We start from the raw sequence: 11328 nt of genomic DNA on the forward strand, positions 1-11328 counted from the left end.
TACCCTGAAGGACTCAATCTAGGCCCCTAAATTAAAGAATATGGGATATTATTCCTATAAATGATTATGGAGCTACTGTATCTATATATCAGTCACATATTTCAAGGTTGTAATAGTATGGATATTCTTTTAACCTTTAATATCAATTGATTTTGAAGAATATGATTCTCATTTCGGGACCACAACATAATTCCTTTATATATTATCTTGTAAATCCCTTTATTTTTCTTCTGATGTGATCAGTGCCTCAACTTAATGTAGTACAGGGCCAAGGATTGTGAGACAATATTTATTTATCTATGATCCTGATTGACAGTTTACAGATAATCCCATTTAGTGCCCTATGCATTAAGGTGCATATAGTCAAATGTTTTCAACCTCTTATATTTGTCATAGTGTTGATCTGACACATAAAATAAGTTATTAGTGTTGACAACCAAGATAAATGATATGTATTTTATATATATGGACTGCATTTCATTATATCAAATAGGGCCACTGCCACCTCTGGGGACAATTATATGAAACGATTCCATGACCCAAATTCTTATAATATGAACCATGGCTATTCTACATAGGGTTAACCTAACCAAAAATGGCCGCCGCCATTGTCAAGGACATACAAAGGAGCCAGCCCAGCTTAGCCTCATCTCCTGTAACCGGAGGGCGTGATGAACATTCAAATGATGTAATTGTTCTCAGAGTGATTGGACAGGAGTGTCAGGTGACATGACACACTCCTGCACAGCCCTCCCCATTCTCCCAGAAGTTCACCACCGGAAGTGCGGCGCCATCACACGGGGTGACCATTGGAGGAGGTTTTAGGCTATGGGACTGTACTATTTCCCCCTCACACACGTGGCGCTTGTAACCCGGAAGCACAATACCGAAAGTTAGGCGACGGTGGACAGGGGTCATTATCAATTAGGAGGTTGTATGTGCATGTATATATAAGATGGTTCCACAGCATAAGCACCATTTTGCCCTTGAAAAAGTCTCATAATGAGATGAAACGCGTTGGGACATTCACCTATACCTATTTGTGATTTTAACAATCAATCCCTGTTTGAAGGGTATTTCTTTTCTTTGTTATACTGTTGAATAAACAGTCATTGTATTATTAATTACTTAGTCATCCTTACAATATAGTCTCCCCATGCACACTCACATGCAGTGATTGTGGACAAAGATTGACACAGGACAAGCAGACTTCAAGGTCAGGAGGTGAGGAAAGTGGAGGAGAAGGAGACTGCATTCACAAACATCCAAAACAACAATCTGCCCACAGTTTTTGCTGACCTAACTGTAAACTAGGGATGCGCAGGCTCGGATAGGTTCAAGTTTGCACGTTGAGTTCGGATTTTTCCCTCCAAAAAAACGGAACTCAGAAAGAGGCAAAACGTCATCTTGCATGGACGAACATCATCATTCCTGACTTTTGTCCAGGAATGATGATGTTCGTCCATGCAAGATGACGTTTAGCCTCTTTTTGAGTTCCGTTTTTTTGGAGGGAAAAATCCGAACTCAACGTGCAAACTCAAACCTATCCGAGCCTGCACATCCCTACTGTAAACACGTAAAAGTCTTCACGTGTGAACATTCTGCCGACAGATGTTGCCCACCTGATTTATATATATCATCTGCCGGCAACACCCAGCCTCAAGTTGTTGCCTACCAGTGCGGCAATACGATTAGACTGCGGCATCCCCATTTGGGTCTAATATACATTACCTTATTATTGGGGACTTTGCACTTGGATACCGGACTGTTTCCATATCAATAGGACTCCTGTCCTGAACATCCAGCCTAAAGTTCTTGCCTACCAGTACAATATTAAGACTGTTATTTAGATCTATTAGAAGTGACTATTATATCATATTAGATAACAATACCACGGAGCGCTCTATCCATTTTTGTTATATCAGTTTAAGGAATTGTGGATAATTCCTGAGAGAGCAGCTAGTGGTTATACACCCTCCCTATGAGCGCCGACTGCTTTTACTTGTCTTCTATACAGTGCCTACCATATACGTAATGCAGAGTGTCACACTGCCCACCATATAATGCAGAGTGTCACAGTGCCCACCATATACATAATGTAGAGTGTCACTATGCTCACCATATAATGCTGGGAGTGCCACAGTGCCCACCATATAATGCAGGGAGTGACGCAGTGCCCACCATATAATGCAGGGAGTGTCACAGTGCCCACCATATAATGCAGAGTGTCACAGTGCCCACCATATAATGCAAAGTGTCACAGTGCCCACCATATACGTAATGCAGAGTGTCACTATGTTCACCATATAATGCAGACTGTCACAGTGCCCACCATATAATGCAGGGAGTGCCACAGTGCCCACCATATAATGCAGAGTGCCACAGTGCCCACCATATAATGCAGGGAGTGCCACAGTACCCACCATATAATGCAGGGAGTGCCACAGTGCCCACCATACAATGCAGAGAGTGTCGCAGTGCCCACCATATACGTAACGCAGAGTGTCACAGTGGCCACCATATAATGCAGAGAATGTTGCAGTGCCAACCATATAATGCAGGGAGTGCCACAGTGCTCACCATATAATGCAGAGAGTGCCCCAATGCCCACCATATAATGCAGAGCATGTCACAGTGCCCACCATATAATGCAGAGTGTCACAGTGCCCACCATATAATGCAAAGTGTCACAGTGCCCACCCTATACGTAATGCAGAGTGTCACTATGTTCACCATATAATGCAGAGTGTCACTGTGCCCACCATATAATGCAGGGAGTGCCACAGTGCCCACCATATAATGCAGAGCATGTCACAGTGCCCACCATATAATGCAGGGAGTGCCACAGTGCCCACCATATACATGATGCAAAGTGTCACAGTGCCCACCATATAATGCAGAGTGTCACAGTAGCCACCATATAATGCAGAGTGTGGCAGTGCAAACCATATAATGCAGAGAGTGCCACTGTGCCCACCATATCATGCAGGGAGTGCCACAGTGCCCACCATATAATGCAGAGCATGTCACAGTGCCCATCATATATGTAATGCAGAGTGTCGCAGTGCCCACCATATATTTAATGCAGAGTGCCACAGTGCCCACCATATAATGCCGGGAGTGCCACAGTGCCCACCATATCATGCAGGGAGTGCCACAGTGCCCACCATATCATGCAGAGCATGTCACAGTGCCCACCATATATGTAATTCAGAGTGTCACAGTGCCCATCATATAATGCAGGGAGTGCTACAGTGCCCACCTTATAATGCAGGGAGTGCCACAGTGCCCACCATATAATGCAGAGTGTCACAGTGCCCACCATGTACTTAATGCAGAGTGTCACAGTGCCCACCATATAATGCAGAGAGTGTCACAGTGCCCACCATATACGTAATGCAGAGTGTCACAGTGCCCACCATATAATGCAGGGAGTGCCACAGTGCCCACCATATAATGCAGGGAGTGCCGCAGTGCCCACAATATAATGCAGTGTGTCACAGTGCCCTCCATTTAATGCAGAGAGTGCCGCAGTACCACCATTTAATGCAGAGAGTGCCGCAGTGCCCAACATATAATGCAGGGAGTGCCGCACTGCCCACCATATAATGCAGAGTGTCCCAGTGCCCACCGTATAATGCAGAGAGTGCCACTGTCCCCACCATATACTTAATGCAGAGTGTCACAGTGCCCACCATATAATGCAGGGAGTGCCACAGTGCCCACCATATAATGCAGGGAGTGCCGCAGTGCCCACCATATAATGCAGAGTATCACAGTGCCCACCATATAATACAGGGAGTGCCACAGTGCCCACCATATACTTAATGCATAGTGCCACAGTGCCCACCATATCATACAGGGAGTGCCGCAGTGCCCACCATATAATGCAGGGAGTGCCACAGTGCCCACCATATAATGCAGTGTCGCAGTGCCCACCATATACGTAATGCAGAGTGTCACAGTGCCCACCATATAATGCAGAGAGTGCCGCAGTGCTCATTATATAATAGAGAGTGTTGCAGTGAATGTGATATAATACAGAGAGCATCAGTGACCCATATATAACACAAATATGAATACACCCTTTACACACACACGCAAGCAATATTAATACAACACAGCCTGACACACACATGCATCATTAATACACCACCCTTGAGATAATATTAAAAAACAGCATCCCCAGAAAAAAAACCAAATCCACCCCTCTCCCCAATCCTCCTCATATACCAACCCCTTAGATAACACTAAAACATATTTCAGACCACCAGTCACACTTACCTGCCCATATGTCCTTACCTCCATATGTCTCTCAGTGATGGATGGACCTGGCTCCTCTGCTCTGTGTGCACCACAGTGAGCGCCTCCAGCAGCCTGGGCTACTCACCCTGCTGGCTGCACGTGACATCACTGGGTAAATGGTTGGATCTACTTTACCCGTGAAGTGGGTGAAGCTTAGTTGGCAGAGGATGGGGCTTCGAACAGCCGGGGGCTGAATGGGCAGGGGTCTGGAGGGTTCACTTGCCCGTTGTTAGGCCCTGATGGCAGCTTACCTCACGTTCGCGGTCCGCTAAGCTCCACCCCCTCATTGAAAGAGGCATGGCCGTAGCTAGGGTAGTGCGGCCGGTGCCATATCACAGGGCACCACAGGTCAGGGGGTGCTGTTTGGGCCTGTCAAATTTCTGTTTATTATCATTCTTGCTTGTAGCTTCCTCTAATTTCATCCCCAGCATCTCCTGGCCTCTCCTATCTCTTCCCTGGTCCTTCCCCATGAAGCCATGGCCCTTTTTTGGGTGCAATATATCCCTTTGAAAAATGAGGGGGGCGCAAATGCTCTTTCTGGCACAGGGCACCAAAAAGTCTAGTTACGGCTCTGGGCATGGCCACAATGCACTGAGGCCGACTGGGGAATTACCCAATTCCCCTGCAGCCCAGTCCGAGCCTGGAATGATGTATGGAAGGCTAAGAGATCGGCTGAGAAAAAAACATACTTTATGATAGAACGGGACCTGCTGTATAAGGTAGCTGTGGTACAAGAGAGGATAGTTAAACAACTCTTGGTGCCACAGGTACACATTCCATTGGTGTTGGCAGCAGCCCATATACACCCTAAGGGAAGGCATTTGGGAGAGGAAGAAATTCTCAAATGGGTGCTCCAGAGGTTTCACTGGCCAGCATCTATCTGACTAATACAATATTCCCAAATATACCCAATAGCCTGCCAGTCTATTGAAGCTTGCCATACTATTTTATTCTCTATCCCATTTACCACAGAGCGCTTCCCTCTATATATTTATGGTTCCTAATTGTGGGTATTAAGGACAACCCTTTAGGGGACAGCAGCTAGTGGTATAACATATACCCTTCTGTAGGAGCGCAGACCGTATTTCTGCCTAACATTGAAAAACACAGTTACCTCTATTGTGCGAAGGAAGGAACCAATAAAAAAAGAAACATATCGGTGTACTATTAAACACCTAACGCTGCAAGTCTGCAACACGGCAGGTTTTAAATAGAAATAGAACACCGACATTAAATATTATAAAGTGCCATCAGGTTAATAATTGTCCCAATATACAACGATATCATCATTCACACATTACTATATAAACTGTATAAATATAAGATACAATAACAACAGAATATACAGGATTGGTGAAATATATTAACAATCACCTCATTCCACCTAAGGGATAGAAATCCAATATATAAAATAATTAATTGATATATAAAATATATTCCAAGTGATAAGTGGTGAAAGGGAATTTTAACAGCACCTTTCCAAAAATTCTTTTTCATAATCCTATTATCTACACTATTGTGATTTGAATCAATATTTCGCCTCCTTTTTCTGGGTATATATTCTACTTTCTTCTTAGAATGTGTGTTTACTAGGTGATCATATATAGAGTAACAGGTAGCACCTCTGCAAGTAAAATTATAACTATATAACTAATTCCATTGAAATTATAGCATTAGAGGTTTGGATAGAAGCAACATTTCTTTCTCTGTGAAATGGTAGACATTAAACATATATAGATACTGGTGCAGGACCAATAATCATTTAATACAATTTATAATCACTCTGCAACAATGGGTAGGCACTGCTACCATATATATATATATATATATATATATATATATATTGCCCAGGGTCTGGTCCTCCCCATTCCTAGTTATTATATGATACATTTATTGATACCTATTTAAAACCTCTATGCAATCCTGTCTATACCTTCTAAAATCCTGCCTATACCTTCTAAAATTGTTGCTATTTAGCGTAGTGAGTAGCACAGTAAATAAATGCTGTCAGACTTTGAGTGTGGTTCCAAAGCACAAAATAGTTATTATTCAATATAAAAACAGATAGTTACACGCTGTGATCTAAAGACAATTAGCGCAAATAAATCATACAGACCCAAGGTACAGTTGTTACATATGCACGCGCTCTGGGCCCAGATACCAGCATCAGCAATAGAAACCTCTGTCAACAGCACAGCAACAAGACTCTCAACTGGGGTCAGAGGGCCTGATTCAAAGCCGGACGCTATTTGCGCTCGCTTGTCCAGAAAAAGGGGCTGGCTATTTAAATTGACCGTTCGCTCTTTGCGGTCTGTTGACACCTCTATGTCTGAACGAGCGAACAAAACATGCGGACTTTTTTTGTAAAAAACGCCCCCTGGTCGCTCGCATCATACGTCATCTCCGCTATTTATTAGATTAATCGAGTACATTGAAAGGCGAATGAACTGCTCGCTATTCTTGTGGTAGCATTTTCCTACCGCAATCCTGCGAGCAGTTCTGGCTAAAAGACACCCAACTGACGTGGTCGATGACGCTGCTTTGTTAATTATGCACACCCATAAAATGCCCATTTTGACCGTTTGGCACGCCTGCGTTCGGATCTCCACTCCCCGTTTTCAAGCACCTTCCCCTGTTACCACTCACAAACGCCTCACTCTGTCACTCAAATTAGCAGGCATTCGCTATATTGCGAGCGCATGATTTTCGACCGCACTGACTGGTTCGCGCATGCGTACTAAAACCCATACGCATGCGCAGATGTGCGAACATCGCTCGGAACGAACGAGCGGCCGCTTACGAGCGGCTCTGAATCAGGCCCAGAGAGCGCACATATATACACTTACAGGGATAGGCAATACAATAGAACACATTGGCATGATTCCATTGGTTCTTCTTAAAGGTGCTTTTGTTACAGGATAGTTCATAGGTCAATTCAAATGGACACAAGTCAGCCTCCAACAGCCCTTTATATCCTTTTTCCCGCTGCATGCTAATCTAAGCTGGTAACATTACAAAGTACATTTTACTGTTCCAACTCTCTATAGTCCATAGTTTGCAGATGCATGTTGCGATCTTCTCACCGATGATACCGGAAATCTGTTGAGACACAGTGGATTAGTACAACACTAAACACGGTCTGCTTAGCATGTACTAAACCTTAGATATCAAATAACCTTTATTTCACAACATTAATCATTACTGAATAAACCTTGAATATTACACTTTAATGTTAAGGAACTTTTTATGTAAGTGTGCAGTATGTAAGTATTGGGGAAATGGGAAAAGACGCTAGTTAGCGCTGTGCGACTATGTGTTTTGTGGAGTACACCATGGTACGTGTTTTGCAGGTTTAATCAGCTTATATGTTTTAGTGACTGTCTGTATTTATGTGGTGAGGATTTTTAACTTCTTTCCATTGCATGGGAATCACACAACGCTAAATAATAGCATCGCCGTATGTACTTATAAAGGGCGAGATTCACTAAAATGGCGCTGGGCGTCCAGTCGCAAAGTGGCGTCTCATTGCCATTCGCAAAATGGCAACGCCCCGATCTAATTTTAAACCGATCTAGTCTCAGCCAATTATCCAGCTTCAACAGTCCAACCTTTGATAGCAAACAAATGCTATCATACTCTGATTTTAAAAATTACTTTAGGCTTACATTATGACATTATTTAATGTTAATTTATGGGATGGCACAAGGTGGTTCTTAATCCATCGATAATGTGTCTCTAGGAGGGGACATAAAACTACCCCTATACGTACACCACGGATCTTGCGAGATCATGGGAAAGATGTGGGGATGCACCAATCCTATAGAGGAAGTTTTGAGGGGGAATAGGGACTTACATTTTTAAAATAACATTTTAATAACACATTTTCTGAATGTCTAAATATTATACATTATGTGATGGTATTTTCTCTGGAAGCCCGGGCAAATTATACCCACTCCCCCACACTGTCAGCTCCCCTGGTCCCGTTACACTAAGGTGCCAGCACACTTTGTGCCACATGCAGATAGTTGTCCCAGTACCCACCATATAATGAAGAGAGTGCCGCAATGCATCAATACCAAAAATATAAGACAGAAGACCATTGATGGGAATAACGTGAAAGAGGGTTTTTATCATTGTGGGAGATGCTCTAATTGTAAACTGTTGGGGTACACAAGCACGAGACCAACCACTATGATTAAATCAAACCAAACCAACAAGTAATATTTAATTAGAGGTACACTTTCATGCGATAGTGATAATCTAATATATTTACTTGAATGCCCATGTGGGTTGCAATACGTGGGGCGCACCACAAGAACCCTCAAATTAAGGATTTACGAACATTGTCGAAATATTCACAAGGGTCTAGAGACCCATAGTGTCTCAGAACACTTCAAGGTCACTCATGGCTGCAATCCTAAAGGCCTCAAGTTCACGGGTTTTGACAAAGTGATCTATAACTGGAGGGGAGGAAATAAGATAGACGCCATAAACCGAAGAGAAAGTAAATGGATCTATGACTTACAGACCCTTTACCCTGAAGGACTCAATCTAGGCCCCTAAATTAAAGAATATGGGATATTATTCCTATAAATGATTATGGAGCTACTGTATCTATATATCAGTCACATATTTCAAGGTTGTAATAGTATGGATATTCTTTTAACCTTTAATATCAATAGATTTTGAAGAATATGATTCTCATTTCGGGACCACAACATAATTCCTTTATATATTATCTTGTAAATCCCTTTATTTTTCTTCTGATGTGATCAATGCCTCAACTTAATGTAGTCCAGGGCCAAGGATTGTGAGACAATATTTATTTATCTATGATCCTGATTGACAGTTTACAGATAATCCCATTTAGTGCCCTATGCATTAAGGTGCATATAGTCAAATGTTTTCAACCTCTTATATTTGTCATAGTGTTGATCTGACACATAAAATAAGTTATTAGTGTTGACAACCAAGATAAATGATATGTATTTTATACATATGGACTGCATTTCATTATATCAAATAGGGCCACTGCCACCTCTGGGGACAATTACATCAAACGATTCCATGACCCAAATTCTTATAATATGAACCATGGCTATTCTACATAGGGTTAACCTAACCAAAAATGGCCGCCGCCATTGTCAAGGACATACAAAGGAGCCAGCCCAGCTTAGCCTCATCTCCTGTAACCGGAGGGCGTGATGAACATTCAAATGATGTAATTGTTCTCAGAGTGATTGGACAGGAGTGTCAGGTGACATGACACACTCCTGCACAGCCCGCCCCATGCACACGCGGCGCACGCAACCCAGAATTTCACCACCGGAAGTGCGGCGCCATCACACGGGGTGACCATTGGAGGAGGTTTAGGCTATGGGACTGTACTATTTCCCCCTCACACACATGGCGCTTGTAACCCGGAAGCACAATACCGGAAGTTAGGCGACGGTGGACAGGGGTCATTATCAATTAGGAGGTTGTATGTGCATGTATATATAAGATGGTTCCACAGCATAAGCACCATTTTGCCCTTGAAAAGTCTCATAATGAGATGAAACGCGTTGGGACATTCACCTATACCTATTTGTGATTTTAACAATCAATCCCTGTTTGAAGGGTATTTCTTTTCTTTGTTATACTGTTGAATAAACAGTCATTGTATTATTAATTACTTAGTCATCCTTACAATATAGTCTCCCCATGCACACTCACATGCAGTGATTATGGACAAAGATTGACACAGGACAAGCAGACTTCAAGGTCAGGTGGTGAGGAAAGTGGAGGAGAAGGAGACTGCATTCACAAACATCCAAAACAACAATCTGCCCACAGTTTTTGCTGACCTAACTGTAAACTAGGGATGCGCAGGCTCAGATAGGTTCAAGTTTGCACGTTGAGTTCGGATTTTTCCCTCCAAAAAAACGGAATTCAGAAAGAGGCAAAACGTCATCTTGCATGGACGAACATCATCATTCCTGACTTTTGTCCAGGAATGATGATGTTCGTCCATGCAAGATGACGTTTTGCCTCTTTTTGAGTTCCGTTTTTTTGGAGGGAAAAATCCGAACTCAACGTGCAAACTCGAACCTATCCGAGCCTGCACATCCCTACTGTAAACACGTAAAAGTCTTCACGTGTGAACATTCTGCCGACAGATGTTGCCCACCTGATTTATATATATCATCTGCCGGCAACACCCAGCCTCAAGTTGTTGCCTACCAGTGCGGCAATACGATTAGACTGCGGCATCCCCATTTGGGTCTAATATACATTACCTTATTATTGGGGACTTTGCACTTGGATACCGGACTGTTTCCATATCAATAGGACTCCTGTCCTGAACATCCAGCCTAAAGTTCTTGCCCACCAGTACAATATTCAGACTGTTATTTAGATCTATTTAGAAGTGACTATTATATAATTTTAGATAACAATACCACGGAGCGCTCTATCCATTTTTGTTATATCAGTTTAAGGAATTGTGGATAATTCCTGAGAGAGCAGCTAGTGGTTATACACCCTCCCTATGAGCGCCGACTGCTTTTACTTGTCTTCTATACAGTGCCTACCATATACATAATGCAGAGTGTCACACTGCCCACCATATAATGCAGAGTGTTACAGTGCCCACCATATACATAATGTAGAGTGTCACTATGCTCACCATATAATGCAGGGAGTGCCACAGTGCCCACCATATAATGCAGGGAGTGACGCAGTGCCCACCATATAATGCAGGGAGTGTCACAGTGCCCACCATATAATGCAGAGTGCCACAGTGCCCACCATATAATGCAGGGAGTGCCACAGTGCCCACCATACAATGCAGAGAGTGTCGCAGTGCCCACCATATACGTAATGCAGAGTGTCACAATGCTCACCATATAATGCAGAGTGCCACAGTGCCCACCATATAATGCAGGGAGTGCCACAGTACCCACCATATAATGCAGGGAGTGCCACAGTGCTCACCATACAATGCAGAGAGTGTCGCAGTGCCCACCATATACGTAACGCAGA

Source organism: Taudactylus pleione, unplaced genomic scaffold, assembly GCF_031769625.1.
Source record: "Taudactylus pleione unplaced genomic scaffold, aTauple2 ptg000707l, whole genome shotgun sequence".
Classification (NCBI taxonomy): Eukaryota; Metazoa; Chordata; class Amphibia; order Anura; family Myobatrachidae; genus Taudactylus; species Taudactylus pleione.